At 40.3% G+C, this 16,770-nt stretch overlaps 2 long non-coding RNA genes across 3 annotated transcripts in view; one reads left to right on the top strand and one right to left on the bottom strand.

Annotated features, from left to right (window-relative positions):
* LOC126875367 (uncharacterized) overlaps positions 1–16,770 on the bottom strand; it is a 146,565-nt gene that overhangs the window by 34,564 nt on the left and 95,231 nt on the right. The gene's annotated exons all lie outside the window — the stretch shown is intronic.
* Positions 3,028–16,770, top strand: part of LOC126875368 (uncharacterized) — a 79,905-nt gene continuing 66,162 nt past the window's right edge. For both annotated transcript variants that reach the window (XR_007693379.1, XR_007693380.1), the window contains exon 1: positions 3,028–4,522. This is a non-coding gene — a long non-coding RNA (uncharacterized LOC126875368). The remainder of the gene's footprint in view (positions 4,523–16,770) is intronic.

The raw sequence follows: 16,770 nt of genomic DNA on the forward strand, positions 1-16,770 counted from the left end.
CAACTCACAATGACTGTTAATTCGTTTTTGTTCCTTAGCAACTCCTTGTCTTTTGTCTTAGCCTCGTGTCTTTTGTCTTACCCCCACCACGTACGTATTCAAACAAGCAGCCGCTTGTTTATAATTCGCTCGACACCCCCGGGCCTCTCGTCCACGATACTATGATAACGTAATATAAAATTTGTATGATTTTAATAAAGTAATTTTAAGTATAAAACTTTGTTCGCATCGATAAGATTAAGCGATATCGTGACAAAGTAGCCTAGCTAAATGACGACTTAATACAATTAATATTGTTGAGAAAAGTTAAGTTGGTATGATCGCTAGTTCTACAAGCTAAGTTGGTACGACTCCTAACGACGCTCTTTTGTCTTAGGAGTCGACCACTTGTTAATTATCTAAGTGTATCCGGTGTGTTTAGACGTTTTGTACGAGGTGGTGAAATATAGAAAGTAAAATTCAATCTGTGTGAATCTATTAAATATCAACCCAAACCTATATTTAATAACAAATATTATAAAATCTAGCAGAAAATCGAATGGAGAAATCGCAATAGCCATCGTCTATCAAAGAACCATCGAATCGACGTGCGCGAGGCATCATAGACGTCGCTGGGATCGAACGTGCCAGAACACAAGGGCGATAATGATGATGACGTCGGCGGTCATTACCTCGGAAGCGTACCGCCCATTTTGTTTCTTTCGCCACCGCGTTTTAAAAGAAGATAGCAACGAACGACGAACGAGTCTTGGGCTGGATCGGCCAAAGGGTACGTTATTCCCCCGTTCGAGATTGATCGCTCGAAATGAAATATTTAATTCACAGGCCTGCTCCTATAGGCGCTGCTCGCCGCTGCCCAATGACAAACGCGTTACAAAATATTTTTAGATTACCAGGCCAGCCGATTTATGGCCATATTAACCGACGGTATTCCTCGCCGTCGTCGGCCTGCCGATATTAACACGTACGAAAGTGAATTACCGCGCATCAACATGCATTCTTAAACATATTCCCTTCGACGTGTAAAGTATGGCAGTCCATTAGTGGCTAAATCGTACGCTCGAATCCAAGCCAGTATCCCTTCTCTCGTGACATTACGTTTTATTCGTAGCCCGGTGTCCATTTGTGTACCCGATATCTTCGATTCTTCGTGAAAAGCAGCATGTTTTGTGCTCACAGTGAATCGATCGAATCGACGACCGGTGTATTTAAGGACCGAGTATTCGCGAAATCAGCTACACGTGAGACTGGCTCGCGGATCCAACACAGTAGCTGCCCGAAGACGGATGGCCGCCATTATTCCGGATATACTAACAGATGCCTGCGCTTATTAATTTAATTGGTCGCCGTTACAAGCAATGCGTAGCTAATTAAACTCGAATGAAAATAAATACACGACGACGTCGGAGAATTGCGAATTTAGGCGATCGTTGGCTTCGAAGTATGGGCCCGACAATGTTCTGTCGTGGATTTTATATTGGTTTTCAGAAGAATCGAAATATTCTACGTTGTAGAATTGCAGTTAAAAAACGAACGACTTCTTTCTTGATAAACTTTCTCGGTAGCCATTGGCGCTGTTAAAATCGCTGTGGTACAAAATTTCCAGGACCCTCTGATCCCCTGCTTCGTAGCCCGAGCGATATTAATTGGCCGATCATCGACAGCCCTGCCACCCCAAAGCCGAACGATTCGTCGAAAAAGCGAACGCAGCCAACGGCAGCGGTTCTCGGTTGCGCAAAACAGCTCATCAAACATCCATAACGACAGCTACAGGAAAACGGGGCAACCCTTTGCGCTCTCACCCTCTTGCCTGCTGCTTCTCTCTCGCGGCTTACCCCTACTCCGTGTGTACATACTCTACACGACGTTTTAGTTCTCGACAGTCGAACTCGGCCAAACCTCCGACAAGGGCTCCGCTAATGAATTTGGAAAGTGTAATCAGTAGCGTAGCTACTGGCAGGGGATGCTGGTAGCGGAGGAGAAAGGCAGGGGAGGGAGGGGATGACTTGAGGGTCGAGGAGCCGGCGAAATCGTCGGTGGAGAAACGAGGAACAAGGAGAAGCAGAGCCACGGCACCGTATCAGAACCGGAGGGAGGAAAGAGGGATGAAAGAGGGCGGATGTGACGCGGAATGATGGAGCGCGGACCGTGGAGAAAAATGAGAGTGGCGGAAAGGCGAGGGTGGAGGGACGCTGATGGATCGGCGCTCCTCCCTCCGTTGCACCCTCTCGCGGCTCTCTCACGCCCGACCGTCCCTGGGCTCCCACCCCCGTCAGCCACCCTCCACGTTCAGGTTCGCGCTCCCAGGGGTGGAAAAGCCCCGCAATATTACTCATAGTCGGTGGGCCTCGTCCTACCACGTCCTTCACCCTCTTCCTCTATTTTCCACCGTCTCTTTCTATTTTCCTCTCCTCCTGCTTCCGCGCTTTCATCTCTGTCCCCTTTTCTTTCTTCCTAGTCTTTCTTACGTTCTCTTCTCTTTTTCATGCTCTTTATAATTTCCTTGATTTTGCTAGATGTTTCATGTTTGTTTGTATATAATGACGGAGTGTTGTCTGTTTGAATTAGGATCAATGGAAATTGTACGCAATGTTGGTAATACTACGTTGACTGGTTATGTTACGTTAGCTCCGTGTGAGTGTTATCAGTACACCACATATACTGAGCGTTTTGGACGTTAGGACAATTGGATGCTTCATTACAGGTCTGCTCTACACGATTCATACGTAAGGAAATTATTATCTTGTTTTTATAGAACCAATAACTTTATTTGAAATATTTATTTGTTGTTGTGTATATTACTTTATACATTTCTTGAATTATTTACTAATATCATTTCTCTATTTTCCAGGTGTTCCATGTTATTGAATTCCCTCACAAATATAATAAGAATCGTATTTTGTTGGATCTTGACACTAAGGTAATTCTGAGAATTAATATTATCGTGCTAATATGTTATACATTGTTTATTTTGAAATTGCTCGACATTTTTCTTATATATCACAATCTTATTATACACAGCGTGCCTGTAACCCATCCTGACAGCATCCTGAAGCAGGAGCTCCACGGAAATTATTTATTCATACTCGATCTTCCGCGACTAACCACGCTTGCCGCAACCCTCGTGGTGAAACGTGCAGGGGTCGGAGGTTTATCGAAACAGTTTCCAGTTGCTGCTCAATAATATCGAACATCGAACAGAAGCCACGATAACGTGAAAATTAGCACCTCGTCGTAGGAGCTTAAACTTAACGCGTTCTTTGGATTCTTTTAGATCCAATTGTTAATCAATTTATTAAATTGGAGAAAATTCATACTACTTGAAAGATAAACAATTTCGTTGACACGAAAGTGAAATTAAAAGATAAAAATTCGGGTATCGTAAAATAAAATAGTAACTTTGAAATTATTATCGATCAATGTTTTAAATCAGAAAAATTCGACCTTGAATGTGAAGCACTTGACTCGTTACTACTCTCATTTTCCAATTTAACGTAACGTAATTGAACGAGATTGTTATCGATGAATCTACATTTTATCGGCATGTACAGCGATTTGGTATACAAAATGGGTACTATTTGCATGCGACAAACACGAGGATACGTATAATCAGTCGGACGTTTCATGATGTTATGTTAAACAATTTTCTGGCAAAGCCAGTGCATTTAGTCTAAGATATATATTGACAAATGCGTGGATATTTCCGGTAAATATCGCATTTTCCACGAGGCTAAACAACCAGCATATGCACGTTGCAATTTCGTCGATGTATATACCAACGACTGAATCTGTTAGGCAAGGTCTCACCAACAAATCCGTATATTTATTTGTTGTGTCTGATGCAAAACCCATACGTTTTGCGTCCACCTTTTTTGATCCGATAAATTATAAGCTTGCGTTGCAGCGGATTCCTGTCAGCTCCGTGACACGTTTGCCAAACCGGTGATTGGTCAACGGGTATCGGTTGGAAATTACTCGTCACACTCGACGTCTGACCTTTTTCTCTCATACCCACTAGATCCATCAAAGAAATCATATGAATTTTAATTTCTTCTCGAATTTCATATCCATTGGCGCACAAATTTTTCCTCCATCTAGCAGTGAAACTGATTAAATTAAAAAAAAAAAACAATTAAAAATGAAAGTAGATTTTATCTATTCTTCGTAAAATATTACATTTATGATAAAATAATTGAACTGTTGAACAACCAGAGTATCAGATATGTTCATTTACAATGTCAATATATTTGCCCAAAAAGTATCTTTCTTTTACAGACACATCTTTTATAACGATGTATCTTTATAGAAACGTGAAACATAATCTGTCGAACATTGTAACTATTTTGATAGAACTATTGAGATATGTATAATTTTATATGCTAGACTAGGTTAGCTGCGTAGTAGCGATACTTGTATGTGAATATCAGTGTGTGGAAGTATGTGTGTGCGTGGCGTCTCGAAAACAAAGGAAGGTAAACTGTTCAGTTAACGGTCTGGTATCGAATAGGTATGACGCGTGCAAGTGAGTATCGATGAATATCTTTGAAATCGTTTATCAAATAAATATATAACTATTCTAATATAAATTCTAAGTGTAAATTTAGTGTTCCTCTACCATTATTTCGTCTATTCTCAACATTCTCAACAAGAACAAATTGGATCATACGTCATAATATAAAACGAAAATGTTGTGCGTCCATTATTTCCTTATAAAACGAAAGAAACTTTTCGGACAACCTGATACATTTCTATATAACTTTCTTAATACTTTTCAAGATATTCTTTCAAGTGAAACCAGCCGATAAAGAGTCGTTTCAATGTTCGTCATAGGAATCCTAGTAACCCAACCTCACTGATTATGTCAATCCTAACCTAACCCTAATAACATTACAATTCACAGAGAAACTCCCATCAGCAAGAAACTCTGTAACATTAAACGCAGCTCTAAGATCCTCCAAAGTGCATACTCCATGGAGCACACAGCGGAACGACGATCGCTGTCACACGCGAAGCTGGGAAATCCTGTAAGCGGCTGGAACGCAAACAAGCGTTGGAGATTTCGTTGGACGATTCGAACACAGCAGCGACATTCACAAGCGATCCATCCGAGGTTGGCTTCAATACGAAAACTGTCGGCGTCAGAAGTGGGTTGGTGAGGGTTCGGGGAAGAGGAGAAGGAGGCTCGTCTGGCAGGTACTATCGGGCGGCAGCCGAGACTGAGCTTTTGCACGGTTAGCGCGATTCGGATGGCGGCGCCACGAACCGCCATTACTCAACTATTCACTCGGTAACGCAATCATACGTCACAAAGGCCTTTCATTTGCAAGCGCATTGTGGAAACCCGGCGATATTAATTGCCGCGGCTCGTTACCCTCTCCAGCCCTTCCCCCAGCGTGCTGCCACCGCCACCCCTCGTTCCAGCCACCCTCCGCCGAAAGCCCTCCGCCACCACGTGAACCAGGGCCACGGCTATTCCCCGTATTACGTATTCCGGTGCCATGCGGCGGCTCTGTCCTGCGTTGCCAGCCGACAACCCTCGCTTCCGACCTGCGTTTCAACCCCCAACCCCCCACACACCGCGGCACCACGCTCTTTCTAAAGCATTCTTGCGCCTGACAAATACGTCGTCCGAGGACAACGCGAGCGTAGAACGTGACTGCTGCCTTTCCGCTGCCGCGCTACGTTCGCGAATATTAATTTTTTGCCGCGATCTGCTAGGGGAACATGTCTAGCGACGGATGAAGCAGGACAGGGGGAATGGAGGTTGTTGCTTTCTTGAAATTTTCACAGCACTTTAACCAAGGGTCGGACAGAATTATTGCTAGCTGTTTTATTCGAAGGCTATTGAGGCGAGTAGTGGAAAGGCTATGGACACAGTTTCATCGCGTTCTTTTTATTATCGTTTTGCATTAGGATTACATTAGTGACTTTTTGATGTGGTTATTGTTTACGATTTTAATGTTATTTTAATGTTATTGTATATCGTAGACGATTAATGTGAAGAATTCGTTTGAGGAAAATACTAGGATTATTTTGTAGAGGATTGGTCTGTGGTTTAAATGATGAGATAACTTGATGTTGAAGTCGTTAAATATATTTAAAAATAATTAATAAATGCAGAGAATGTTCGCTAAGATGCTCGGTAATTAATTAATTAATTCGCGGTAAGACTGTGTATTAATTGCTATTAACCCCTTAACCTACAACTACGGGCATAACCCGTAGTACAATGATCGGGCCAAACGTAAATATTGCGGGCATTCTCGAACGTAAATTGTAGGTTAAGGGGTTAAAATTGCTCGAGAGTGAGACTGAAAAACTGGTCACTTTACGATGATTTAAATTCGTCTTTGTTTGACGCTTGCACGTAGCGGCGACATTGTTTTGCCACGAGTTTATTTATTATTTCATTATGTACAGCCTAACGATGTTGATACTCCGAGGCAAAACAACAACATGATTTCGTTTTGTCAATCTTTTCTCCCGATAAATATTTTTATCTTTGTACACGTATCATTATGATTTTTTCTTTCACGCATGATCGCATGATGTATCCTATTTAGCATACGAATGGTTAAAAATCAAACGTTTCATATGTAACAAGGTAATATTAATTCCGAAAGAAATGATCGTGGGAATTCGATGAATTATACGGCCAGTGATTAGTCGTAACTGAAATTCTACCCAGTTAGCTGCAAAACGATCAGTTACGTCACGAGCACCATCGAAGCACTCTCTTCTGGAAAACGTCGAAAACACAGGCGTAGAACCCAACCTAACCTCCACGCGAACGCGACCAGCCAGCGATTTCATCGTTGCGTCGCGTAGTTCTCCGCTGCGAGGCATAAAGCAATCACGCGCAGAGGATGCTATTTGCATGCAACGGTAGGTTGCAGCGGCCGGAACAATTTCGAAATTCGCGTCGAATTTTTCAATTGTCCCCCCATACCAGATCGATCCTTTTCCCGCGGAACGATATTTCTTTTTGTATTTTCTTTCTTCTTCTCGTGGTGACGCGAACGCCGTAACGTTTATTAGATCCTGTCGCGTTACGGACGTTCTTCATATCGTGTATTCTATTTCCGAGGCTGCCTGGTGTCCCGTGCTGACACCAGCAGTCTCGTTTATGCAAACTTCTCGCGCGCGTCGAGAGTTTCTGAAGCACACTCGCGTGTGCCAAATACAAGCAGCAAGGTTAGGACAATAGAGTGGATCGCGCACAGCCTGCACCAGATACACGTTGGGCAAGAAGAATGTTGGAAGCGGTCGAGTGCACCCCTGACCGCCCCCTTTTTCGCCGCGTTAAAAACATTGTACCCTGTCGCGAATTATTGCGTACTTACCCGGCTTTAATTACATGTTCATGGTAATACAATGGCGTAAGAGGACTCTTTTGAATATTTTTTGTATACCAGTAGAATAGAAATTTACCCATGTGAAGAATATATGATTTATTTTTGCTGTACGAAGAATTAACAATCACGTGGAAACGTTAACGTGGATGTATAGTTGGACAGAAAATTAAAAGCATTGTCTTTATCGGTGTCTAAAGTACTGATTAACACTTTGACTGTCACGTGGGTCATATATGACCTACCACGGTTTCTCCTGTGACGTCACGGTCACTGGTGACCGTAGCGCTTCAAGTTCTTACAATTGTAAAAATTGTATGAAAATTGACAGTTGGGGCATTTTGAATATAACCGATAAATAGAAGATACCTTGAAATAAAAAGCGCCCCATTGAACGATTAAACATTTCTGTTAGAACATCAATAAAAAAAAATGAGAACAAACGTTGCATCTAAAATGTTAAGAAAAACTCAAATTGTCAAATATAATACTATAAATGTTACGTCTTAACTCAATTGCATTGCTTAACTTGTCACGTCTCCAGTTCACTTCCCTTTCAACGAACAAAAAAATTTTTAACGTTCTGAGAACATCTTTACGCATAACATTACACTGTGAAATGGCATATTAACAACGACTTTATAAAAATTTTTTAAGCATAGAAAAATATGATTAAGTTGGAAGTAACGCAAAGAACGTAGCTGTAGTAGGATGCAGAACATTACATAAAATTATACAATCAGTGTAAGACACTTTGTACCGCGATAGTTCTAAAGGAAATTTCCCAGAATTACGAAATCGAAGCGAGAAAATGGCTGACGCAGTCGATAAATGTTTCCTGTAGAAATTATTGCCAAAGGAACTCTATTTCCTAACAAAATTACTTTAAACGATACGTATTATAATTCTACGTATAATTTACGTAAGTAACATTTCATTCACAAGCGTATGGCGAGTAATCAGTTTAGAAAAAGAGGAAGACGACTGGAATTTAAAATACAAAGCGAGCAAAGGATCGTTGCAAAGGGTTAAAAAGTACATAGTGACGAGATCGATTCCGTGCTCCAGCTCGTTTTCCATTTATCCGATCCCTCTATTGAGAGCGGTCTCAAAGGAACCGTGCGAGTGACAAATACAAACCCGAAGACATTCCTCCAATGGATGTCATTGATTAATCTTAGCGTATGGATTGCAAGACGGTGAAGTAGGCAGTCAGTCACAGGCACATATACAATATGGCCACGATTTTTCACGTCCACGCTCGGATACGCCGCTTTATCACGCGTGTCGCGAAAAAAACAAACATCGAAATTGGATTACGCTGCGGCGGACGATCGGGCTGCATTATTATACATTAGAAACGTCCGTTCGATACAACGCCGGTTATTTATAATTGATTTTTCTAGACGTCCATGTCCGATAGGTTCCGCTGGTAATTGATGTCTTCAATCTTCCCTCGAACGTAACGCGGTTCTAATCGCTGTTCGATGCACTACCGAGTGTGAAAAGAAGTTGACCGTGTAATTTGTATTTTACTGCGCCGCTCTTCTGCCTGTTTTCAATGAGCGTAATGGCTAAAATTGCCTTTTTTTCCATTAGATCGTTTTTTCCTTCTTTTTTTCCTTTTCTTTTTTTTCTTTTTAAGAAGCACGCCGTATACGTTTGTTCAATTTACGCTGAAAGAAGCGTGTAATTTGCTCATCGTAAAAGAATGACGTGTATTCCCATTAGAATGCAACGCTGGTAATTTAATGTTCCAGCGTGTTAGGACTGCAAGCAAGTAGTTGCATAATTCTCTTTGAACTTTCCAGGATTACTGTACTGATGAAAAAACTAAATACGATTCACACAGTGTAATCACGTCGTTATTATAATAAAACTTAGCGAAGCTGTTAAGAACAAGTAACAACGACTACACGAAGCATCGCGAATTAATAAACACGTTCTGTCTCTTCCAAACGAAATGACCAATCGCGTCAGAGAATCAACATTTTGGATTTTACATGCAACGACATCTTCCACCGCAGCCTCCAATTAATATGTAAAAATCCGAGCTCGTTCTTAGCGAGGTGTTTCGTCGAGCGGACATGTTCCCGCGAGCTCGGTTATCTCGAGTACAGGGTCGAGACGTGTTCCGCTCATATTCCTGGCCCGTGTTCCCCAGCCCGTGTTCACCGCGTGTCGGAAACCCGTCCCCTTCCACAATCTTCGAGCCTATAAGCGTCACACGGGTCGCGTTTGAAAAATCGGCTCGGTCGCCGTGGAAAAACCGCACGCGTGTTTGCCCTGGTCGAATCGGCTCGAATTCGAAACACCGTCTCCGAGAGAGAGAGAGAGAGAGAGAAGGAAGAGCGGAAGACGAACACAAACGAGAGAAACGACAGCTGGCCTCCGTTCCAGCGACTCAACGATCCGATGATTTCAGTGTGCGTGTCTTGGACACACTTTTCAGACGAGAAAAAAGCTGATCGCTGACGTTTGATGGATCGCGACTAGGACGCCCTGGACAGAGAGCTACTCTGTTTTTCCACGGTCGTCTCTTCCTGCTGCCGCCTCCCTACCTTATTCTCCGAGGCCTGCCAGATCTTTCTTACGTAGCAGTACAGCGAGAAGAACAAAGACATCAACGCTGATGGATGCGCGAGCGCACCGGCCACGATGCGTGCGCTGTGTATTGTCTTCTGTCTCCCCTAATCGGCTTTCATCCTTCCTCAAGATCAAAAGGGTTCCTAGTATTTTTCTGGAATGTGATTTTCGTGCAGGTTTCAGGGTGCTTCTTTTTTACTTTGCAAGGCTATGGGATATTGTGGAATATAAAGGGATAGCTATCGGAGTTGTGGGGTTAGGTTATCCAATAAGTTTCTCTCGTTTTATGAGGAAATAATATACGCACAATGTTTTTGGTTTTATTTTATTTCGTCGAATTACGTACAAGCCATTTTGTTCCGTTGAGATAAACAGCGCGACGTTTCACAGACTTGGTTTCACGTTTGTACGAAGGTGCACTGTTGTAAAAAACACGTTTGCGAAAAAAAGACACTCTCCGGATAACCTAAAAGGTTGTATATCTTTGTATAATTTCTCAACAGTCTATCTATAATGTACAATCTGTTAATTCGTTAATAATATTAGTTAGCAAATTATCGCTTGTGTGTGTCTGGACAATTTATAAAACATTTTACAAAATTGTACAACAGAAGTGCACAAATTAATTGCGAATTTTTATGAACGTAACTAAAGAAATAGAAACTAAATTCACGTTTGTTTCACCGTTTAGACCAGGCAATTGTTACTTCGCGAAACCACTAATTATACAATATTAGTACTTAACCTCTTAAATGTTAGGTTATCCGAAAAGTTTCTTTCGTTTTACGAGGAAATAATAGACGCACAATGTTTTTGTATTTATATTATTTTGTCCAATTACGTACGATCGACTTTGTCCTGTTGAGATAAACACTCCTATTGTACTAATTTTAACGTTACGCACATGGATTTTTAATTGAATATTCACCACTTTCAAATGCTAAAATCGCCGTGAATGTTTAATTATAGAAGATTTCGATTTATATTCGGGCCTCGTTTTTCGATCTCGGAATGTTGTGTCAGGTGTGGAGAATTCTTCTCTTTCTTCCTCTTTCAAGCAGGCTCGGTAGAGGCGTTAAAAAATTACGTTTGTTGCGGCTCGTACGTCTTAAGTCGCAAGTAGCTGGCTGCGACACATAATTACTTTCCTTAGCCGTGCGCTCAGCCATCGTGGACAGTAATTAATAGTCCTTCCTGTCTCGCGAAAGACGCTCTTTGGTGTTTCACGCGGCCGAATCTCGAGAATGAACGTTTTCTTTTTTCTTTTGCCTGTTTACCGGCTGAATCGAGGTAAAAAGACGCACGAAACGAAAACAGGAGGGAAAGGCTTCGTGGAAATATCGGTGTTCTCACGCGATCTACTCGGTCCGAGTTAATCTACCGAATATTTTATATTTATAAAAGAGTTGTAATTATAGACGATGATTTGCGGATGTTTTGATCGATGTAATGAAATTTGCCAAGTTTTGGCAGCAGATCGCTCACGTTTATCGCGTTACAATCCACAGCTTGAGAAAAATGAAAAATGATACGCCACTTGTTCTTTTAACTTTGTAGAAAACACGAGAAGCAAAAGTTCAGTTATATGAGCACGTATTTTTATAGTTATCTATCCTATCATTTGTTTCTGTTCAGAATAAATTATATACGCCGGACAAGTGAAATGCGATACGCAGATAATTTAGACAAAATGCATAGACGTATTCATCTACAGCGGGACTGTAATATCAGAAGCTAATAAGAGCTGGTACAAGCGATAAATAGTGAAACGTTGTTAGTAGCATTCGATTAGATAAATTATTCGTACAAATTGCATTTTCAAGCATATTAAAATATAACGCGCATGGCGTATGTTCTTAAATTATAAGAAATTTTCCAAATTCTTTAATATTTCTTTTACAGACACATCTTTTACTTCACGCAAACATGAAACCTAACCTGTCAAACGTTGTGATCTTTATCTTGATAGAACAAAATGGACGACCTAATATTTGACACTAAAACTAGTGTAGGTAAGTCTAGTGTGGTCACCAGTCAAATTAACTGGTTTTACAATTTTATTTGAAAATTCCTACTTCATGTTACAGTGTAGTATAGTGATTTCCATCCTTAATTATTCAAACAAGTTCTTAACGTTGAATATTTTGTATACTTTATACTTGTACATCTTAATCTCCCAGAATTGTATAAACATTTAGAGAATATTTATCAACACTAGAACTACCACACTAGTCAAATTGATTGGTTTTACAATTTTTTAAACATGTGGACCCTCGTTTAGGGATGATAGTCCCAGGTGGATTAATAATATCAAAAATGTACCACATAACATGGGATTGCTTCTGTAAGAAAGTAATAAATCAATAAATATAAAAATATTCTATGATTATGTATTTTTTAAAGACCAGTCATTTTCACTGGTTTTGGCAGAAATAGCTTCGTGTCAACTATCGGTAGTTCTAATGTTAAATTCTGTAACTTGCTCATTTAAATACAACAAGCTTAACGTGTAAAAAAATAATGGAGCAGTGGCCGAGAGCTCGTTCGAAGCATGACAAATGAAATGGCGAAATAACTCAATCCCATGTCACGGCCACGGTAAGCATAATTTCGCGCGTTTCACGGGGCTGGCTCGTGAGCGGCCATTCTCCACTAGCAACTTCATTCGGCCGTGGCCCCCCCGAGCACGCTCTCCATCGCCACTGATAACACGAATTTACCAAGGCTGGTCGTTTTGCTCGCGCCAGCACCGAGAAAATCGCCTCTTTTCACATTACGCATATTATGTAGCGAAGGCGCAGCCCTTACCTGGCTATCCACGCGGCGGCAAGCCGGTCATCATCATTACGCGGCCGGGAATCGCGATATTATGCTTTATCTTTGGCAGCCAGTCCCCGGGTACGGTGGTTACACGAACACGGCCACGATTAAGTATGCAAAGATCGAATTTGAATAATGAGATCTTAATGATACCGTTCTCCATCGAAACTTTCTGCCTAATCTCCGCTACGAATCGATCGCGCGAGTGACACACTTGTGCTTCTATGTCCAAACGAATCAATTGTGTCAGCTTAAAGAAGAAAGAGTTATCCCTATCTGTTGAAAATGACAACGTGAGTTCGTGCTCGCCATCTATATGCAGATGCTTTAGTTATTAGAAATAGTAACTAGATGATAATCCTAGTTACAATCGATAGATTTGATCGATAGGCTTAAGATGCTTCTTTGTTTTTATCCCTAGTTTTTGTAAACTCGTGCAATAAAGGTTTCTTTGGCTCACAACGGTGTGATAGATTTATCCATTGAATAAAATAATAACTATTGTAATTCTACCTCTGAGTATAGAAATAACAACAATATCAATTGGAATGAGAATTTTTTCCTAACATAGCTAACCTGATGTCGTCTGTGGCGATTGAAGGATTTTGAAATGGTTTCAACGAAAGGTTCGTTCAAATTTGATTCTTGTGTCTATTCTCGTAAAAATGATTTGAGGAGAAGCGTAATTCTTATAGAGTACAGAATGTATTTGGCAAATTTCTTATTTTGCATAATTATGATTCATTATGATTCATAATTTTGTCAATAGGTGGCCTTAGCACATTCTTTGTTTTGTCAACATGTTCAGAGCACCTAAGCTGCATTGTTTTCTTGTTCTTTGGACTTCCATCTTTAATCTAGTAAAAAAATTGTATCGATTAATTATTTAATTTAATTTAATTCAATATAATTAAGGAAATTCATTTGACGCAACGCATTAGCATCGGCGATCCGTTTCTGAAACGACTGATCACTGGCGACCAAAAGTGGATTGTTTATAACAACGTTAATCGGAAAAGATCGTGGCTGATGCAAGATGAACCAGCCCAGACGACACCAAAAGCTGAGATTCACCGAAAAAGGATTAGGCTGTCGGTTTGATGGGATTACAAAGGAATTCTGTACTTTGGACTTTTACCGAGAAACCAAACGATTAATTCAAACGTGTCACATCACACACGCAGCACACATCTTTGGTCGGTCGCCAAAGATTATCGGAACTAGGTTAGTATGTGTTGTCACATCCACCGTAAAAGTTGTTTGCTGGCAAAAATCAGAAGTTTCGTGAACATGGAATTATGACACTGCCTGAAAGATGGCAAAAGGTGATCTAGAAAAACGCACAACCCTAGTTGAATAAAGTTATACTTTTAAAGAAAAATTATAAATTTTCCTTCTTACTTAAAATACGCAATCATACTAAAATCGTACGTCTCCAAAAATTATCAGTTTTAATGTGTAAATTAGCATAAATTAATCGGAAAATAACACAAATACCGTATATAGTACTTGTTAAAAAAGTATGAATCTAAAACGTAGAATGTAGTATAAAATCAAAAATTGCTGTCTACAATTGTTTTACAGCCTATGACAAATACCGCGGACCAGATCCCTTCAAATCGACGTAACAAAAATACAAAACGACAAGCGAATTTCATTGAACCGTCTGTCAAAACCATTTGAAAGTCGTGCAACCGAAACGAGATGGGATCGTGGTACGAGCCACGAAAGCAATTAGCCACGTGATCCAGCTGACCAAATTCCCGGGAGATTCATCCTAATTACACAATTTGTTAACATGGCCGTTGTTAAAGCAGCACGAGAGGGTAGCTGGTGGTAGAATCGGCTGGAAATTAAAAAGCATTAATAACGCGGCCGGATTGGTCGAAGCTAGCTCGTCGAGAGTTTTCAACCAGAGGAAGCGACGTGGTCGTCGAACGAAGAAAGACGCGGACGAAGAAGAGCCGAGACTCGATTCACGATCCACGGGTGGGTGGATTCGACGTGGAGGGGCTCCGGATGAGCCGCGAGAAGGCGAGCAAGGAGCAAGGGGAGGTGTTCCTCGAGGCCTGCGGAGGGTGAAGCGAACTAGACGTAGCCGTTGGACGCTGTGCCGTGTAATTTATTTCCCTTCGCTTCCGTGTCGCGGCCGAACGAAACGTCGGATCGACGGGGGGTGGAACACGACCCGATGAACCTATCGTACGTTCGACCTCACCACTCCCCTTCGCCTGTGCTACCTTCCTCCTCCTGTGGCATCGCCCTTAGGAAACCGGTGAAAATTTCGAGAAAATCGACGCCTCATATAAATCACGTTTATCGGTCGCGGTGAAGCTCGCAAGACCGACCTTCTATGAATGGCTCAACAGATCGACTCGAAATCATTTTCACGCGCTGGTGACCCTTTGTCGTTCAGCTACCGGGTTTGAGTAGCTTGTGGTGCGAGCGTTCAGTTGTAGGAGATACATAAAATGGGTCATTATGAGGGTGGAGGTTTACGTGAAATTGTGAATTATGATTTGGTAGGAATATTAATATTCCATCATTTGTGGAAATATGGCACTTTTTCATTTTCAAACGCATCATTCTTGCAAATGTAATCAAATATCTTGGAATTGTTCATTTATGTGTAGTTATTGGAATTATATCATCGTTTGGTATTTCAGAGGGTTGAGGTTGACTGATAGAAGAACGAGTGGATGAATTTGTAATAGAAAAATGTATTGAAATAAATGAAGGTATAAGTGTAAGTATAATGTGCAGGTTTATGCTGATCCAGATCCTCACTCTTTTAGTGTTACAATACAATGGAATAATAGGATCTCGTTCATATATTTATAGCAAAAGGACATTACCAAAGAAGTTCAGATTTTTCATAAAGCTTTGAATAATCTGTGTTTAAGTGACATTTTCTATTTGGTTATACCCACAGAGTACACTTAAAATGCTTTTTCATTTATTTTAAGACATCCTATTTACGCTTTAGAATATTAATTTAAATAATGATGTGAGGGTTTGTTATTATCCATTTTGATAGGTTAGGTTTTTCATAAAGCTTTGAACAATCTGTGTTTATGTTTTCTATCTGATTATACCCACAGAGTACACTTAGAATGTTTTTTCATTTATTTTAAGACATGCTATTTACACTTTAGAATATTAATTTAAATAATGACATGTGGGTTTGTTATTATCCATTTTGCTAGTTAGATATTTCATAAAGCTTTGAACAATCTGTGTTTATGTTTTCTATTTGATTATACCTACAGGGTACACTTAGAATGTTTAGCTTTTTCATTTATTTTAACACATCCTATTTACGCTTTAGAATATTAATTTTAATAACAATGTGTGGGTTTGTTATTGTCTATTTTGATAGGTTGGTCCTACTCTTAGGATTCTTCACAAGGTTGACTGATAGAAGAACGAGTGGATAAATTTGTAATAGAAAAATATATTGAAATATTAGTATAATGTACAAGTATATGCTGATGCAGATCCTTATTCTCTTAATGTTACAATACAGTGGAGGAATAGAGAGCACGTTCATATATTTACAGCAAAAGGACATTGCCAAAGGAGTTAACCTTATACCTGTAGCTAAAGGCTACAAGGTACATAAATATAAATCTATTTTATTAATTGCTTTGTCCCTAGACCTTGTAACCCAAAACATAATATACATTCAAGGGTACAATAATATGCACCTCTTCTTGTTTAGAATATTTTCTTTCACTGAATTCTATTTTCTGTGTAATAGCGGTGTCTAGGTCACGCACGTACACAAATAAAGATGTAGAGTTTTTCTTGAAGCAGTTACTTCAACACAAAGAATGTTTTTTTTTATTTATCGAGATATGTATAATTTTATGTGCTAGACTAGGTTAGCTGCGTGGTAATGATATCAATGTGTGAAAGTATGTGTGTGTGCGGCGTCTCGAAAACAAAGGAATGTGAACTGTTCAGTTAACAGTACGGTATGGAAGAAGGTGAGACGCGTGCAAGTGTGTAT

Source organism: Bombus huntii, chromosome 18, assembly GCF_024542735.1.
Source record: "Bombus huntii isolate Logan2020A chromosome 18, iyBomHunt1.1, whole genome shotgun sequence".
Lineage (NCBI taxonomy): Eukaryota > Metazoa > Arthropoda > Insecta > Hymenoptera > Apidae > Bombus > Bombus huntii.